Raw genomic sequence first — 18,085 nt, 5'->3', positions numbered from 1 at the left:
AAGTGAACCTCAGTGCTGACCTAGCACCTCCCACCCCACCTCTCAAGAAAGCAACAAAAACCAGTTTCAACTAAGAATGTCCCTGATGGAACAGTAAAAAAACATTAAGTCTATCAAATCTCACCCGCTGAGCACTGTTTCCTTAACATTCTGTGTGAGGTCAGAGGAAGAGTGAGCTGGTAGCCCCGAGGAGAACCCTGGAGGACAGAGTCCCCAAGATGGACCCCCTGATGATTCCAGGGAACACTGTTGGCTGGAAGACTGGATGCTGGGCACGTGATTCCCAAAAATGGAGCAATCAGCCTGTCTTGTGGGGAAAACCCATGGGCATTTGTTGCCAGGGTTAAAACTGGAGCTCTGAAGTGGAAATCAGAAGTTGTGTCCATCACTGTCAGCTTGACAGCTTCTCAATATTTAAAGACTATTTGAAGAGACTGGGGGTGACTTTAATGAAAGGGAATTTTCTAGGTTGTGAGATGAAAGGTGCTGGTCTTCAGAGGCCATCTGACTCTAACAGTGATGGGGGGTCTCACAGAACCACCAAAAAGATGCACTCACCAGAGGAAGTGGACTCCAGATGTAGGGCGGGCGCTGAGCCTGAGCTCCAACTGCCCTACTCCAGATAACGGAATGCAGAGCCAAGGTGTGTTTAAAGTGACCCAGGAGACAGCACGGTCAGCACAGAACTCTACGTGCAGCAAGAACGTCCTTCAGGGACGGTGATGGAAGCGTCATTTGAAGACACATGGAAGTGGAGAGTGACGTTCCCAGTGCTGCAGGGACTCCACACCAGTGGGACCTGCGTCCACAGGCGGAGAGGAGCACACGGAGATTCAGGAACCCTGTCCTTCTGGCCTTAAACTTTCTAAAAGTCAAACTCAAAACTAACAGGGAGGTCTCAGGGTTTATAACATACGGAGAGATGAAACTGCATTCACTGAGTACAAATCACCCCAACTGAAACGGCAGAAAGCTCACAACAGGACATTGTGGTGAAGGGGGAACACGGCACCCCGAGGGGACCTGAAACCACCCACGAGGGTCTCCTGAGCAGGGGCCCCGTCACGTCTCAGCCTTACTTCCAGAGCATCCGTCCGTCTGTCCCCACGGATGCTGACTGCACACTTGCAGCCTCAGTCCCAGGGCCCGGGGACTGTCCCGTTGTGTAGACGAGGGACCGCAGCCCAGGGAGGGGGACACCCGCACGGAAACCACACCCAGCTGCAGTCTTCCCGCCGCTGCCACATCACTTCTCCAGGAGGGGAGAAGTGCTCTCCCAAGGGCCCCTTGTGCCCAGCGGCGACATCTATAAAGGACCCATTGCTGGCAGACCGTCCGCCTCCTCAGAGCAAAGGAGCCCTGCGTAAGCACCTGGGAATTGCGTGGAGAGAAATGACCAGACCGTCTAAGTATCAAGGCGCTGAGTTCTGGAGCCTTGAGGAGTTGACGGGCGTTTGAGAAACTGCAGGACGCCTGTTGGGACGCGAGATACGGAGGGGTCTGCAGGGGGCGGTGTCCTTGGATGGATGGTGGTCAGGCACTCTGCCCCCCAGGATGGGGCGGCTGTGCCAGAGCGTGCATGCTCCCTGCAAGAACTGAGCCCCAGGGCTCTGGGAGGTGCAACAGCCAGTGACAGGCACTCCGCACCCCCGGGTCGAGGGTGCCGCAGGAGGTGAGGAGGGGCCAGAGACAGTCAGCCTGGGAGAGGCGCTCTGCCTCTGCCTGCTTCCCACCTTGGTCCGCTCCGCCCCACCACAGGCACCCCTCCCGAGGCTCTGGGGAGGGTCGGTCTTCCAGTGCCTTTAGGCACTCTGCTTGCTCCCCAGGACGACTTGCCCCGACGCGGGTGCTGCTTAGCCCTCTGAGCCCTGGGCTGTGGCCGCTCCCCTCAGACCCCTGCCTCTGCCCTCTCTCCTCAGTGTCTGTGTCTCTGCTTCTGTCTCTTCTAGGGCCACCCTAACCCAGGGTGACACCTGAAGGTAAGGTGTGATCCTTACCTTAATCACTTCTGCAAGATTCTTCTTCCAAGCAAGGGCTCAGCAGGAGGCTCCAGGCGGACATGAACTTGGAGGACACTGTCTGACCCGATGCCCGATGGCTCTGGGGAAACTGGCCTCCCTCCTCCCCAGAGCTCCTGAAGTGCCAGGAGCTCTGGCACTTCCCACAACCACCTTCCCACAACCGGCCCCCCGGGGTCGAGAACAGCTCAATTAATCCCCTCCCCTCTCCAGGCTCCACTGGTTTCCCTTGAGGGAAGTGCCCCACAGTCAAGGAAGCTGAGGCCAGGCCAGGGGTCAGCGGTCTGAGGACCATGGTCGCCGTGTGTCCCAGGCCTGTTCTCACGTTGGGCCCCAGGTGGGCTCCGATCCCAGTCTGGACCTCCTGGCTCCAAGTTCAGCCATTTATGTGCTCTGCAGCGACCCTGACGGTGACCGTGGTATCAACCCTGAGACCCCAGGGGAGACTGGGGCACCCCTTTTTTCAGCCTGAGAGAGAAAAGCAGAGCCTGGTAAACAGGAAGAGCCACAGAGAGATGGAAAGTGGAGGGAGACAGCAGGGCGGGAGCCAGGCCGGCGTGTCCACGTCATCTGTCCCCTTGGCTCTGTTCACAGCCCCCCACCTGCACCTAAGTGGGCGCCGAGCCTGCCTGCAAGTCCCCCCAGGCAATCTCCCCTCGAGCGAGGGGAACACCTGGGGGAATCTCTCCTTGGAGATGACCACGCGGAGGGCACAGTGTCCTCTGGGTGGGCAGGGGGCTGGGCTGCTGGTCACACCTAGGGCCTGGGGGCGGCCCCTACCTGCAAGGCTGAGGATTTTCTGGCTGCCTCCCCCACTCTCCGAAGGGATGGCCGAGCCCCCCACCCTGCACCACCCAGGCCGCCCCTCACCCAAAGGACTGTGATCAGTCACTTCAGGACAGCCCTGGTGGTGGGGGTGAGGGGGACAACTGATTGTTGAGCAGCTTTATTGAGAAATAGGTCACGTGCCATACACGGAATCGCTCAGTGGGTGTCCTTTTCCACCTAGCTTCTCTCAGGTGCGCCCAGGCTTCAGCCTTTGTCAGCGCTTCAGTGCCTTTAAGGCCAAGTAGACTATCCCCCAAGTGGAAGGATGTGTTCTGCTCATTCATTAGGTGAAGCACACTTTTTAGCGGCATGAGCAGCGTGGCTGTGAACATCCACACACATGCGTTTACGTGGACGTGTGCTTTCGTGTGTCTGGGCGGGGTGAGGGATGCTGGGTCCGTGCCAACTGGATCTCTAAGATTTGAGGGACCTGCAGCCCGGACTCCACGTTTGACACCCACCCCCAGAACGAGAGGGCCTGCTTCCACCTCCTCCTCTTGGATGGACACTCGCTGCCGTCTGATCTCCTGCTTAGCTGACCTCTATCCAGATGTGGGCAGTGGCTGGCTGCTAGCTCACTTCCCTGTGGCTGATGCTGCTGGGCATCTTTTCCTATCCTTGCTGGCCATTCCTGCATCTCTGGAGAAATGCCTCTGCAATTCCTTCGTTCACCCCTACAACGTTTTTATGTTCATTTTGAAACGAAGAAGCTGAAGGTCATCTGAATCTAAAAGTGATATGATGGGGCTCTGGCATCAGACCCCTGGACTGGATCCCACCCTGGTACTTTCCAGACATGTGGCCACAGGCAGGCCTCCAGGGCCCTCGGTGTCCTGGCCAGCCCAGGGGGGTGAGCGCTTGCCCACAGCGGGTGACGACCAGGATGAGCCCTGGCGGGTGCTCAGGAGTAAAGCACATGGAGCCCCAGAGCAGAGCTAACAGTTCTTCTGGACCCAAGCCAGACCAAGTGGCGTGAGTGTGCCCCACATGCGCAGGCAGAGGAGGGGCCGGGCCCCTGAAGCCAGCAGGTGAAGGCGGAGTGGAGGATGAGCCACTTTTCCCTGAGGGGACAGAAGCAGAGCTGGGGCTCACCCCACGGGAGGCAGAAAAGGCTCCAGGCCCCCAGCCCTAGCAGCTGGGGACCTGTGTCACCTAGGGGGGCCACTGCCCCCGTCCTCCCACACAGGGTCACCCATGGAACCCCAGGCACCCTCCTTGACTCCACCCCAAGCTCAGGGCTGCATCGCTTGCCAATGGATCCCTGAGTGGCCCAGTCTGAGGGTCCCTGCTCTGCCCACCAGGACCACCCCCTCTGATCTGGCTGGACCAACAGCTTGGCCACCAGCTCCTTCCCAGGGCCTCCAGCCTGGCACATGGATCACCCCCTCCGACCTGGCTGGACCACTGACTCCCTCCCAGGGCCTCCAGCCCAGCACGTGGCTGGTCCCAGGGTCGTTGGTAGGTCTCGGAGCTGGAGGCTAGAGAGGATAAGGCTCCCCTGCAGAGCAGGGTCCCCTAGCCTTTGTAAAATCACAAACCAAAACTGTCAACAATGACCTCCAGTCTTTCTCTTCTGTTTCTTTCCTCCTTCCCCCTTTCCTTTCCCAGATACTGACATTCATTTTCTAAAACTACTGTTTAATCATCTCAGTATTTCATAAAAACTAACATAAAAAAAAAAGTCAAGAGGAGGACATAATCTCAGAACAAAAGGCAGTCTTTTACAGGAAGCAGGTTTGACTTCATGAAACCCCTGATTTTGCTATAGTTTTTTCCATTTGATTGCAGACTCTTAGAAGCATTGTCAAAGAGCACCCGTCCCAGATGAGGTCTTCGGAACCTCTGCTCCTGTCTGAATCTTCCTGCCCTGACTTCGTTTTACAGAAGAGGAAACAGAGGGTCAAGGAGGTAAACGCAGGGTCACTAGCAGCGCCCAGCAGGACCCCTGCTGCTCTGAGTCACAGCGTAGGGACCCAGATTTTAGCCAGAATCCATGCCAACTTGTATGGCAAACAGCACAAAAACCTTGGGAAATATCAAAGTGCAGTAAAGGCAGTCAATTTCTGAATCTAAAAATAGGTATCCCACCAGTGTCGGCCTTACAGAAGGAGTCATCGTGCTCTGCTTTTAATAGTAGTGTCTAAAATACTTTGGTGCTGATTTTTAAAGTGCTCATTCGAAAAAGAAAAGTGGCAAGTCACTTGGATCCACATCAGACTGTCAGAAATTTAGTTTTCAGGTGAACACTCATTCAAACAGGAACAAGAACTCCTGGAGCTGTCTGATGCCCGGGAGGCCACGGGGCATTCCAGGCAGGGTCAGGCTGGGCTGAGACGTCAGAGCCCAGGCCCTCGGACAGCCTAGCCCCAACAACCCCGTGAAGGCTGGTCCTCTCCTCCTGGTGTTGTGGTCAGCTGGGAACTCTGCTGTGAGGCAAGACAAAGGAACTTCACACTACTGCAGCCCCACTAGGTCCCCTCCCCAAAACACTAGCTGCGCCTCCACTCCTTGTCCAGCGCTCCCTCCCCGCCAGAAGGCGACCCAAGGGAGCAGCGGCCTAGGCCATCTGGTCTGCAGCTGGCCAATGACCAGTGCCGACCACCAGGTGGCCGTCTTCCCTAGTCAGGCTCCCGGCTCAGAGCTGAGAGGCTGCCCAGGACGGACCTGCAGGGAGCCATCTACTGACTTGGGATGGTCTTTATATCACTCCCCTCCTTAAGACTGGAATCCCGGAATATCCCAGTTTGGTCTCAGTGAGACGAGCTGGAGCTGCTAAACCCCTTGAGGGCAGGACAGGGTAGGGGGACAGGAGTCAACAGCGATGGACCTCGTGTTGTTAAGTCACCAAGCGGCGTCTGTCGGGATCCGCTAGCCCCCACCCCTTTATTTTAACGGACGTGGTGCTCACAGGACCCTTTAGTGGCATCTGACACTTCAGTAGTGTCCTGTGCAGGCATCCCCGTTTCCACTTTGAGACGATGCTTCATCCCCCAAGGAAACTTCTGCACCAGCCCTCACACCCCACTCTTTCCCACCTGCCCACCCTGGCAGCCTTTCCTCCGCTCCCCGTCTCTAGGGACACGCCTGTCCTGGGGGCTTCCTATGAGTGGAATCCCACCCGTCAGCCTTGGGCACCTGGACCTGTTCACGCAGCGTGTCCCCGGGGCCATCAGTGCCACACATGTGTCAGAGCCCGGTCAACACGCCGTGTGTATTGGCCGAGCTCTGTGGCCCCCCATCCGGGGAGGGGCTCTGTCTTGCTTTGTTTTTAATGTGCTCGTGGCAGCTGGTGGCAGCTCTGACTCGTGAGGCTGGCAGAGCTGAGCTCTGTAAGTGCACCGCCCTGCCCGCTGTGTGGCTTGACCTGCCTCCTGTCACTGTCCCTAAGACGATGCCCAGGAAAGCCCCACCTGCCCTGGGGCGAGAGGCAGGCCGTGTCATCTCTCCAAGAAGCAGTGACCTTGCCCAGGGGCCATCGACTGACGCCTGGCCAGCAGCGTTCCCCCCAGATGGAGCTGTCCCCGCCTGCCCCCACCCCACAAACCTGAGCCTCACCCCTCTCTTCCCCATACCTTCCCGTATGCTGTCCCCTCTGGGAGCACCCTTCTCCCATCTTCCCCACACCCAAGTCCCACCGGTTCCCAAGGATCCCACAAAGCGACTGCAGTAACCGCTCCTTCCCTGAAACCCCTCACCAGGGGCCTGCTGTGGGCTGAACTGTGTCCCCTCAGAAGATACACCCACGTCCTGACCTCCATCTCGCCTGCCCCTGCAGATGAGGCCCTATTTGGAAACAGGGCCTTTGCAGATGTCTGAAGGTTAAGCTGAGCTCATCCTAGGTTAGGTAGGTCATGCATCCAATACAGGGATTGGTGTCCTTGTAAGAAGAGCTCAGGACATGGAGAGACCAGAGACACAGCGGCCGGGAGACGTGGAGGCAGAGATGGGAAGGATGCAGCCAGGAGCCCAGGACACCAACAATCACAGAAGCGGAAGAGGGAAGGATGGACTCTACCCTGGGGCCTCTGAATACCCTGATTCCAGACTTGTCACCTCCATAACAGGAGAGAACAGATGTCTGTGTTTTAAGCCCCCAGCCTGGGGTACTTTGTCAGCTGCATGAAGCTCATGGGGGCATTGTATTTAATCCTGTGAATTATCATCATTTATAAGTGGATTTCACCTCCTGTGTCAGGCAGGAGGCTCCTGCCTTTATTAAGACTACACTCCCAGCCTGGCACTTGGCAACAGCTGGGGGACAAGGGTTGGGGGTAGCGGATGGTTGGGGAGGGAGTTCTGGACCCTGCACCACAGATAAGGAAGGCCTTCAGAGGCCAGTGGCCCCAAGAGTCGTCAGCCATAGCATCTCCTGTTTTCTTAACTCCTTTCTTTTTTTAAACTGCTTTTATTTATTTGGCTGCACTGGATGTTCGCTGTGGCATGCAGGCTTTGCTAGTTGAGATGCACGGGTCTGGTAGTTGTGGCAGGCAGGCTTAGTTACCCTGTGGCATGTGGGATCCTGTGGGATCTTAAACCAGGGATCGAACCTGAGTCCCTTGCATTGCGAGGCAGATTCTTAACCACTGGGCCCTAGGAAGTCCCTAAAATGCTTTCTTTGCTTTTCTTTTTTAAAGCATATTTCTTTTCTGTTTATTTGTATTCTGGTCGTGCTGTGCAGCATGCGGGATGGTTCCCTGACCAGGAATCAAACCTAGGCCTACTGCAGTGGAAGTACCGAATGCTAACCATGAGGCTACCAGGGAACCCCCACTTTCTCCTGAAGCCACAGGTCAAGCACGGCAGGTGAGGTGCTTTCAGGTCCCTCCCTCGAACCTGCCATGAAGAGCAAGGTAACTGGGCACTTGGATTGGCACGTTCGTCTCCCAGTAAAGCCACACACACCTCATTGTAGCTGCTGGAAGTGGAACTTATCAATGTTCAACTAAAGGGTCATTTCTGGGGGATGGGGGCTGTGTGGGGCAGAGGACCTTCCCCACTGAGTGGGATGGGATTGGGGCAGAGGGACGCAGCCCGAGTCGGGTTTCCCTGGAAATGGGTCTGCAGGCTCCAGTTAGGCTAGGAGGACCCAGGCTTTGCAGAGCTGGGATAGGATGCTGTGCTGGGTGGGGGCACCCCCGGGACTCCCGCTGGCATTCGAAGCTGTCTCCGCCACTCCCTTAAGTGGGGGAGAGGGGCTGGGTGGTGGGGGTCTTTAGTATGTCTAGGGCCTCATTGAAAGCTCCAGTGTTTCCAGAGGCCTCAGGCCAGGCTGGCCATGGCCACTCCATCACCACAGGACACCACCCCCATCTCATGCTGGCAGCCTCATCACATATGTAAGACGTTTCCAGCTTGGAGGGGACGGGTGTCTGAAGGGGTCACCTGGAGGCCTGGGTTAGGCCAGGACTCTGTCCCCGCATATGTGCCACATGGCTGTCATGACCAATGACCACACACCTCAGGGCTTACAGCTGCACACACCCACCCCCATACAGTCCAGCGCCAACCTGATGGGGTGAAAACGCAGGTGTTACCAGGCTTAGTCCCTCCTGGAAGCTCCGGGAGAACCCGTCACTGCCTCTCCCAGCTTTCCGAGGCGCCATGTCCCTGGCTCAGAGCTCCTTCCCTCCGCTCTGACCTGCTGCCTCTGCCTGTCAGGACCCTGAGATGACACTGGGCTCACCTGACATGCGAAGACCATCTCCCCGCTTCAGGGTCCTTAGCGGACCCTCACCTGGAAAGCCCCTTGGCCACCAGAGGCTCTGTCTCCGCAGCACCTGATCCAGGACAGGCTCACTCAGCCCCACCCATGGGAACAGCTCTTGATTTACAAGCACCTTTACATCCACGGATTTACAAGCACCTTTACACTCGCATCCTTGGTAAGTCTCACAATGACCCATGAGGCAGGGACTTTCCTGTCTTAGGACCGCATGCTCAGCCATGGCCCAGGGGACCTGCTGAGGTCCCACAGCAGGACTGGGGACAGGCCCCGCCTGGCTGCACAGCAGGGCTCCAGGTGGGGAGAGCCCTGGGGGGGCCAGGCGGGCATCGTCTTGGGGCAGTGCAGGCATTCAGAGGAAGGAGACCACCAGATCCCCAGCCTGGGCCCAGTGGAGAAAGATGGCAGATGAGACCAGAAGCAGGAAGCCTCAAGGTGAGAGGCAAGCCAGAGAGGGCCAAGGAGGGGGAGAGAGAGAGAGGAGGGGAGAGGAGAGAGAGGGGCAGGCTCTGGGTCCCCAGTAGAGGGAGACCAGAGCAGGAGTTGGGGGGCCAGGCTGAGCGCTGGGGGCCTGGAGTGGGGACATGATGGAGACTAGGCTGTACCGCCGGCGGTGGAGATGCCGGGGGAAGTGAGCAGCGAGGAGTGGTCTGCAGCTAGTGTGTCCAGGGGGAGAGAAGGGAACCGGGGTCACAGTGAGTTTACAGCCATGGGCTGGACTCCTGCAGGGGCCAGGTCCTGAGGCCCAGCACTCGGCCTGTTTCCATCTCTTCCTTATTCTGGCTGCTGGTCCCGTCCTAGCTCCCCGAGAACACCTGGCTCCTGGCGACCTGGCCACAGACCCCACAGCAGCTCTCTGCGGCTGGCCCCCACCCACCCATCCCCACTCCCAGTCCAGGACAGGCCTCCCTAACACAGCCGAGAGGGGCTCCACCTGGGCAGGTGTGCCTGTGCTTGCTCGTCCCATTCAGCACTGGTGCAGACGGCGCACACACAAGTGAAGGGCTCCTGCATCGGGCTGGTCTGTCCCCTCAACCGGGCACCACTCCCTGCTCTGTCTCTCTCTTCTGCACCTGCTGCAGCCAGCCGCCCCCCACCCCCACTCCAGGCCGGCTCTCTACTTCCTCCACCTCCTCCTGCAAACCCTGAGCTTCTCCTCTTGTGGAAGTATCGCACACAGAACACAGAATCTGTGAGCAGAATTTCAGTGTCATCAGCCTTTTCAGCCCCAGATCTGCAAGCGTCCTCTCTGTGCCCCCGCCCCAGCACTCGGGCTTCGCTGGGCGGGAACTCCAGGAGGGCCCTTCCCTGTCTTATTCATCACCCCATCTCCACCCTGCACATGTGGCTCAGAAGTGACTAGTAGGTCCCCATGGACAGCCAGCATCTATCTGCGAATGGCCCCACGGAGCCACTCAGCACGCTGAGGGTGGCCAGTCCTGGTTTCAGAACAGAGGAAGTGATGCACCGCCCTCCCGAGCACCTCTGACCACGCTTCCTTTTTTCATGAAAAAACTTTTTTCACTTTGATAACATGCACACAACATAAAATTTACCAGCTTATCCATTTTTAAATGCACAACTCTGTAGCATTAAGTACCTTTACATGTTGCGCAACCACCATCCCATCATCTCCAGAACTCTTGCAACACTTCAAACTGAAACTCAGTCCCCATCAAAACACCCAACTTTCCATTTCCACTTCCCCAGCCCCGGCACCTGCCCATCTACATTTTTAAAAATATTTATTTATGTATTTGACTGCATCGAGTCTTAGTTGCAGCAGGCAGGGTCGTTCCTTGAGATGTCCAGGCTTCTCTCTAGTTGTGGCACAGGGGACTTACCTCATGGTGTGTGGGATCTTAGTTCCCTGACCAGGGATCGAACTTGCTTCCCCAGCATTGGAAGGTGGATTCTTAACCACTGGACCACCAGGGAAGTCCCCTACTCTTCTCTCTTCTGTCTTTAAGGATTTGACACCTCCAGGGACCTCGTCCGAGTGAATCATACAGGATTTGTCCTTCTGTGACTGGCTTATTGTTCTTAATATAATGTCCTCAAGGGCTTTCCTGGTGGCTTAAGTGGTAAAGAATTTACCTGCCAATGCAGAGGACATGTGTTCGATACCTGGTCCAGGAAGATCCCACATGCTACAGGGTAACTGAGACTGAGCGCCACAATTACTAAGCCTGTGCTCTAGAGTCTGGGAGCCACGAGTACTGCTGAGTGCATACGCCGCAACTACTGCATGCCTAGAGCCCGTGCTCCACAGTAAGAGAAGCGACCGCAATGAGAAGCTCCCACACCGCTGCTAAAGAGGAGCCCCCGGCGCACCGCAACTGGAGAAAAGCCCACACAGCAATGAAGACCGAGCACGGCCAAAAGTAAAAACAAATAAATAACGTCCTCAAGGTTCATCCATGTTGTAGCATCCCACCAGCACCTCATTCCTTTTAAAAGCTGAATAATATCCCATCGTGTTACACCACATTTTGTTTATCCACTGTCGATGAGTATTTGTATTGCTTCCACTCCCTGGCCGTTGTGAACAATGCTGCTGTGAATAGGGGTGTACAAATCTCTCTAAAGACACTGCATTCAATTCTTTTGGGTACACACGCAGAGGCAGAGTTGCTGAGTCATGTGGTGATTCGGTTTTTAATTTTTTTGAGGAACCACCATACTGTTTTCCACAGCAGCTATTTTTAGTATTTTATATTCCTAGCAGTGCACAAAAGTTCCAGTTTCTCTACATCCTGGCCAACACTTATCTGGTTTTCTGATAGTAGCCAACCAATATTGCACAGGAACCTGGAATGTTAGGTCCATGAATCAAGGTAAATTGGAAGTGGTCAAAAAGTAGATGGCAAGAGTGAACATCAGTATTTTAGGAATCAGTGAACTAAAATGGACAGGAATAGGCAAATTTAATTCAGATGACCATTGTATCTATTACTATGGGCAAGAATCCCTTAGAAGATGTGGAGGAGTCAATGAAAGAGTCCAAAATGCAGTACTTGGGTGCAATCTCAAAAATGACAGAATGATCTCTGTTCGTTTCCAAGGCAAACCATTCAATATCACAGTAATCCAAGTCTATGCCCCAACCAGTAATGCTCAAGAAGCTGAAGTTGAATGGTTCTGTGAAAACCTATAAGACCTTCTAGAACTAACACTGAAAAATGATGTCCTTTTCATCACAGGGGACTGGAATGCAAAAGTAGGAAATCAGGAGATACCTGGAGTAGCAGGCAAGTTTAGCCTTGGAGTACAAAATGAAGTCGGGCAAAGGCTAACAGAGTTTTGCCAAGAGAATGTACTGGTCATAGCAAACACCCTCTTCCAACACTACAAGAGAAGACTCTACACATGGACATCACCAGATGGTCAACACGGAAATCCAACTGATCATATTCTTTGCAGCTGAAGACGGAGAAGCTCTATACAGTCAGCAAAAAACAAGACCAGGAGCTGACTGTGGCTCAGATCATGAACTCCATGTTACAAAGTTTAAGCTTAAATTGAAGAAAGTAGGAAAAACCACTAGGCCATTCAGGCCATTCACTAGGCCATTCACTAGGCCACCTAAATCAAAACCCATACAATTATACAGTGAAAGTATAGATAATAATCTATAGACAATCTATAGACAAATAGACTCAAGGGATTAGATCTGATAGACAGAGTACCTGAAGAACTGTGGACAGAGGTTTGTGACATTGTACAGGAGGCAGTGATCAAGACTACCACCAAGAAAAAGAAATGCAACAAGGCAAAATGGTGTCTGAGGAGGCCTTACAAATAGCTGAGAACAGAAGAGAAGCTAAAGGCAAAGAAGAAAAGGAAAGATACACCATCTGAGTGCAGAGTACCAAAGAACAGCAAGGAGAAATAAGAAAGCCTTCCTCAGCGATCAATGCAGAGAAATAGAGGAAAACAGTAGAATGGGAAAGACTAGAGATCTCTTCAAGAAAATTGGGGCTCCAAGGCAACATTTCATGCAAAGATGGGCTCAATAAAGGACAGAAATGGTATGGTCCTAACAAGAGATTAAGAAGAGGTGGCAAGAATACACAGAACTGTATCAAAAAAGTCCTAATGACCCAGATAATCACGATGGTGTGATCACTCACCCAGAGCCAGACACCCTGGAGTGTGAAGTCAAGTAGGCCTTAGGAAACATCGATAGGAACAAAGCTAGTGGAGGTGATGGAATTTCAGCTGAAGTATTTAAAATCCTAAAAGATGATGCTCTTAAAGTGCTGCACTCAATATGCCAGCAAATTTGGAAAATTCAGCAATGGCCACAGGACTGGAAAAGGTCAATTTTCATTCCAATCCCAAAGAAGGGCTCAATTGTGACATCCACTGGATCACAGAGAAAGCAAGGGCATTCCAGAAAAACATCTACTTCTGCTTCATTGACTACACTAAAGCCTTTGACTGTGTGCATCACAACAAACTGGAAAATTCTTCAAGAGATGTGAATACCAGACCATCTTACCTGACTCCTGAGAAACCTGTATGCAGGTCAAGAAGCAACCATTAGAACTGGACATGAAACAATGGACCGGTTCAAAATTGGGAAAGGAGTATGTCCAGGCTGTATACTGTCACCCTGCTTATTTAACTTACATGCAGAGCACATCATGTGAAATGCCAGGCTGGATGTAGCACAAGCTGGAATCAAGATTGCCAGGAGAAATATCAATAACCTCAGATATGCATATGACACCATCCTAATGGCAGAAAGTGAAGAGGAACTACAGAGCCTCTTGATGAAGGTGAAAGAGGAGAGTGAAAAAGCTGGCTTAAAACTCAACATTCAGAAAACAAAAATCATGGCATCCAGTCCCATCACTTCATGGCAAATAGATGGGGAAAAAATGGAAACAGTGGCAGATTTTACTTTCTTGGGCTCCAAAATCACTGCAGCCATGAAATTAAAAGATGCTTACTCCTTGGAAAAAAGCTACAACAAACCTAGATAGCACATTAAAAACAGACACATCACTTTGCCAACAAAGTTCCATCTAGTCAAAGCTATGGGTTTTCCAGTAGCCATGTACAGATGTGAGAGGTGGGCCATAAAGAAGGTTGAGTGCTGAAGAATTCATGCTTTCAAACTGTGATGCTGGAGAAGACTCTTGAAAGTTCCTTGGACAGTAAGGAGATCAAACTAGTAAATCCTAAAGGAAATCCTAAATATTCATTCGAAGGACAGATGCTGAAGCTGAAGCTCCAATACTTTGGTCACCTGATGTGAAGAGTCAACTCACTGGAAAGACCCTGATGCTGGGAAAGATTGAAGGCAAAAGGAAAAGGCAGCGACAGAGGATGAGATGGTTGGATGGCATCACCGACTCGATGCACATGAGTTTGGGTGAACTCCGGGAGTTGGTGATGGACAGGGATGCCTGGCATGCTACAGTTCATGGGGTCGCAAAGAGTCAGATACGACTGAGCGACTGAACTGAACTCAACTGATAAGACACTGAATGTAGCTCTCTGTGCTATACAGCAGCGGCCCCAGCCTTTTTGGTGCTGGGGACCGAAGTCAGTTTTTCCACAGACGGGGTGGGGGATGGTTTCAGGATGATTCAAGCTCATTACATCTATTGTGCACTTTATTTCTAATATCACGACATCACCAGGCATTAGATCTGGGAGGTTGGGGGCCCCTGCTACACAGTAAAGCTTTACTGTTTATCTGTCCTATATACAGTCATGTGTAACTGTTAACCCTATAACCCTCATTTATCCCTCCCCCTGCCCCTTTGGTAATCATAAGTTTGTTTTCTACGTCTATGAGTTTGTTCCTGTTCTGTACATGGATTCATTTGTATTGTTTTTTAGATTTTACACGTAAGTGACATGGTACTTGTCTTTCTCTGGCTGACTGACTTCACTTAGGATGATAACATCTAGATCCACCCATGCTGCTGCAGCCCCTGCACAAGCCAGTGGCCCCCCAGCTCCACCCGCACCCTTGGCTCTCAGCCCCTAGTCCAGGGGGGCAGTCTCAGACAGACAGCTGACACCAGACAGGCCCCCGCAGGCTTAATGCTCCCGCTCCTACACATACCTCATCCCCCCGTTTCTCCGTGACCCCTCTGCTCCCAATCATGCTGTGACCCAAGTCATTGCATCACTGCCTAACCCTTCTCAGGTCCCCTCAGAGGCTGTGTGAGAGCAAACAGATTAAAACAGGGAAAACAATTAATCTTCTTGCTGCAAAAAGGGAATGGGACTATCCCCTGTCTTGCCTTAGAGCATTTAAAACAACTGTAAATTCTTTCTCTGCCTCCTCTGAAATGGATGTCATCTCTATAAACAGCTCCATAAGCCTGTTGCAGGTTTACAACCCAGGACCATCTTTCTCCAGGGCCTGGGAGCCGCCTCCTGGAGTGTGATCCTCAGGGAAGAGGCTCTCCTTCTACTCCAGATTCTGCGGGGTACAGGTCCTTGGATCTAGGCTGAAACCCCGTGCCTGTGAGAGGCCAGAACATCTATTGTCCCTTTAGATAAAGGCGATCAGCTAACACAAACCCCAATTACAGGGGGAGCTGGCGTGAACTGTGTGTGACCAATGGTGCTGTCAGGGCCTCCTACCTAAGGACTGATGCTGGTCTGTCCCAGGAACGTGTGTCTAATGGGCTGACTCTCCCCAGCTACGTACAAGGGTGAGTGCCCCTCCTGTCTGCGATGGCCAGGTGGTGAGACAAGTGTCATGATCTGGTTTCAGGCTTACACAATCCTGAGCTCATCCTCCCTGCTCTACCCTGTGGAGAAGTTTTCTCGGTCGGAGGAGATTTTGTTCTAATTACACAGGCACACCTCGGATATACTGCAGGTTTGAGTCCAGAACGTCACAGGCTGTAAAGCAAGCATTACAACAAGGCGGGTCCTTTATTGTACAAATTCTTTGCTTTCCCAGTGCATATACTATAGCCTGTTAAGCATGCAGTAGTATCATGTATAAAAACAGTGTGCAAACCTTAATTAAATATTTTATAGCTAAAACATGCTGACCATCCTCTAAGCCTTCAGCCAGTTGCAAACTTGTTGCAAGAGTAATACCAAGGGTCACTAAACACAGATCACCATAATAAATATAATAATAATGAAAAATCTTGAAATACCACAAGAATTACCAGAACATGACATAGAGACAAGGTGAGCAAATGCTGTTGGGAAAATGGTGCCCATGGACTTGCTCGAGGTAGGGTCACACAGATCTACAGTGGACAGAGTGGTTCAACGAGCTCTGCCTGGGTTTGTTGACAGCTAGTGCAGGTGAGGAAAGAGCCCGGGTCTGGACCTGCCAATGTGTGTGGCCCAGGACAGCCTCCACGCGTCCTCACTCTCCCAGGACAAAACTGGCTACAGCCTCTGAGGAAACTCACTCGGGTGATGGAGTTGAAGGTACTTTGTGTGTGAAAAGAAGGTCTTTTCACCTTTTTCTACCTCTATAGTTTTCCACAGTGAGCACACACTGCTTACAACTAAACATCTGCCGTGATTTTCTGATCAGGGACATGGGTGCAGATCCTTTAAAGGCAGGCTGGGCTCCTCCTGCCTCAGCAGTCCCAGAGGGGACCCTCTCCTCCATGGTGCTCACTGATGCTGGCCTCCTGAGGGGCGGGGAGGTTCTGAGCAAGGGTTCTGAGGGCTCCAAGCTGCCCCCTGCTCAGGAGTCACCAGTGGGAAGTGGGCAGGAGGGAGGAGGCAGGGGAGCCATGTGGGCAGATGGAGCATCACAGCTGGGAGTCGGGCAGGCACCTGGCCCTGCCTGTGTCACAGGTGAATCCTTCCTCTTGGAACTTCAGTTTACCCAAAAGTAAACTGAAGGAAACGACCATTTATCAAGAACAGATCTGCCAGGTACTACCCTGGTGGCTCAGTGGTGAAGAATCTGCCTGCAATGCAGGAGACCTGGGTCAGGAAGATCCCCTGGAGAAGGAAATGGCAACCCACTCCAGTATTCTTGCCTTGGAAATCCCATGGACAGAGGAGCCTGGCGGGCTACAGTCCATGGAATTGCAAAAGAGTTGGACATGAGGCAGCAACTAAACCACAAGATCAACGTTAATCTGCATCTGCTGCCTAAGTTAGTTGAAAACTTTATTTCAGGACCCCATTTACATTCTTAAATTACTGAGGACCCCAAGGAGCTTTGATCTATGTATGCTGTATCTATAGGTATTTACCAGATTAGATACAGCTTAGAATTTTTAAATATTCGTGTTATTTTAAAATAACAGTAATTAAAACATCTACTTCTGCTTTATTGACCACACCAAAGCCTTTGACTGTGTGCATCACAACAAACTGTGGAGAATTCTTCAAGATGGGAATACCAGACCACCTTACCTGCCTCCTGAGAAACCTGTATGCAGGTCAAGAAGCAACAGTTAGAACTGGACATGGAACAATGGTCTGGCTCCAAATTGGGAAAGAAGTACATCAAGGCTATATATGGTCACCCTGCTTATTTAACTTATATGCAGAGTACATCATGAAAAATGCCAGGCTGGATGAAGCAAAGGCTGGAATCAAGACTGCCGGGAGAAACATTAATAACCTCAGATATTCAGATGACATGACCCTTATGGCAGAAAGGGAAGAAGAACTAAAGAGCTTCTTGATGAAGGTGAAAGAGGACTGTGAAAAAGTAGGCTTAAAACTCAACATTGAAAAAACAAAGATCATGGCATCCGGTCCCATCACTCCGTGCCAAATAGATGGGGAGACAATGGAAACAGTGAGAGACTTTATTTTGGGGGGCTCCAAAATCACTGTGAACTGTGACTGCAGTCATGAAATTAAAAGACGCTTGCTCCTTGGAAGAAAAGCTATGACAAACCTAGACAGCATTATTAAAAAGCAGAGATGTTACTTTGCCAACAAAGGTCCGTCTAGTCAAAGCTATGGTTTTTCCAGTAGTTATATATGGATGGGAGAGTTAGACTGCAAAAAAGCTGAGCACCGAAGAGTTGATGCTTTTGAACTGTGGTGTTGGAGAAGACTCTTTTTTTTAATTTTATTTTATTTTTAAACTTTACAATATTGTATTGGTTTTGCCAAATATCGAAATGAATCCGCTACAGGTATACATGTGTTCCCCATCCTGAACCCTCCTCCCTCCTCCCTCCCCATACCATCCCTCTGGGTTGTCCCAGCGCACCAGCCCCAAGTATCCAGTATCATGCATCGAACCTGGACTGGCAACTCGTTCCATATGTGATATTATACGTATTTCAATGCCATTCTCCCAAATCATCCCACCCTCTCCCTCTCCCACAGAGTCCAAAAGACTGTTCTATACATCAGTGTCTCTTTTGCTGTCTCGTATACAGGGTTATTGTTACCATCTTTCTAGAGAAGACTCTTGAGAATCCCTTGGACTGCAAGGAGATCAAACCAGTCAAGCCTAAAGGAAATCAGTCCTGAATATTCATTGGAAGGACTGATGCTGAAGCTCCAATACTTTAGCCACCTCGTATGAAGAACTGAC

This window comes from Bos mutus, chromosome 18 (genome assembly GCF_027580195.1).
Source record: "Bos mutus isolate GX-2022 chromosome 18, NWIPB_WYAK_1.1, whole genome shotgun sequence".
Taxonomy (NCBI): Eukaryota; Metazoa; Chordata; class Mammalia; order Artiodactyla; family Bovidae; genus Bos; species Bos mutus.
This window is presented reverse-complemented; position numbering follows the sequence as displayed.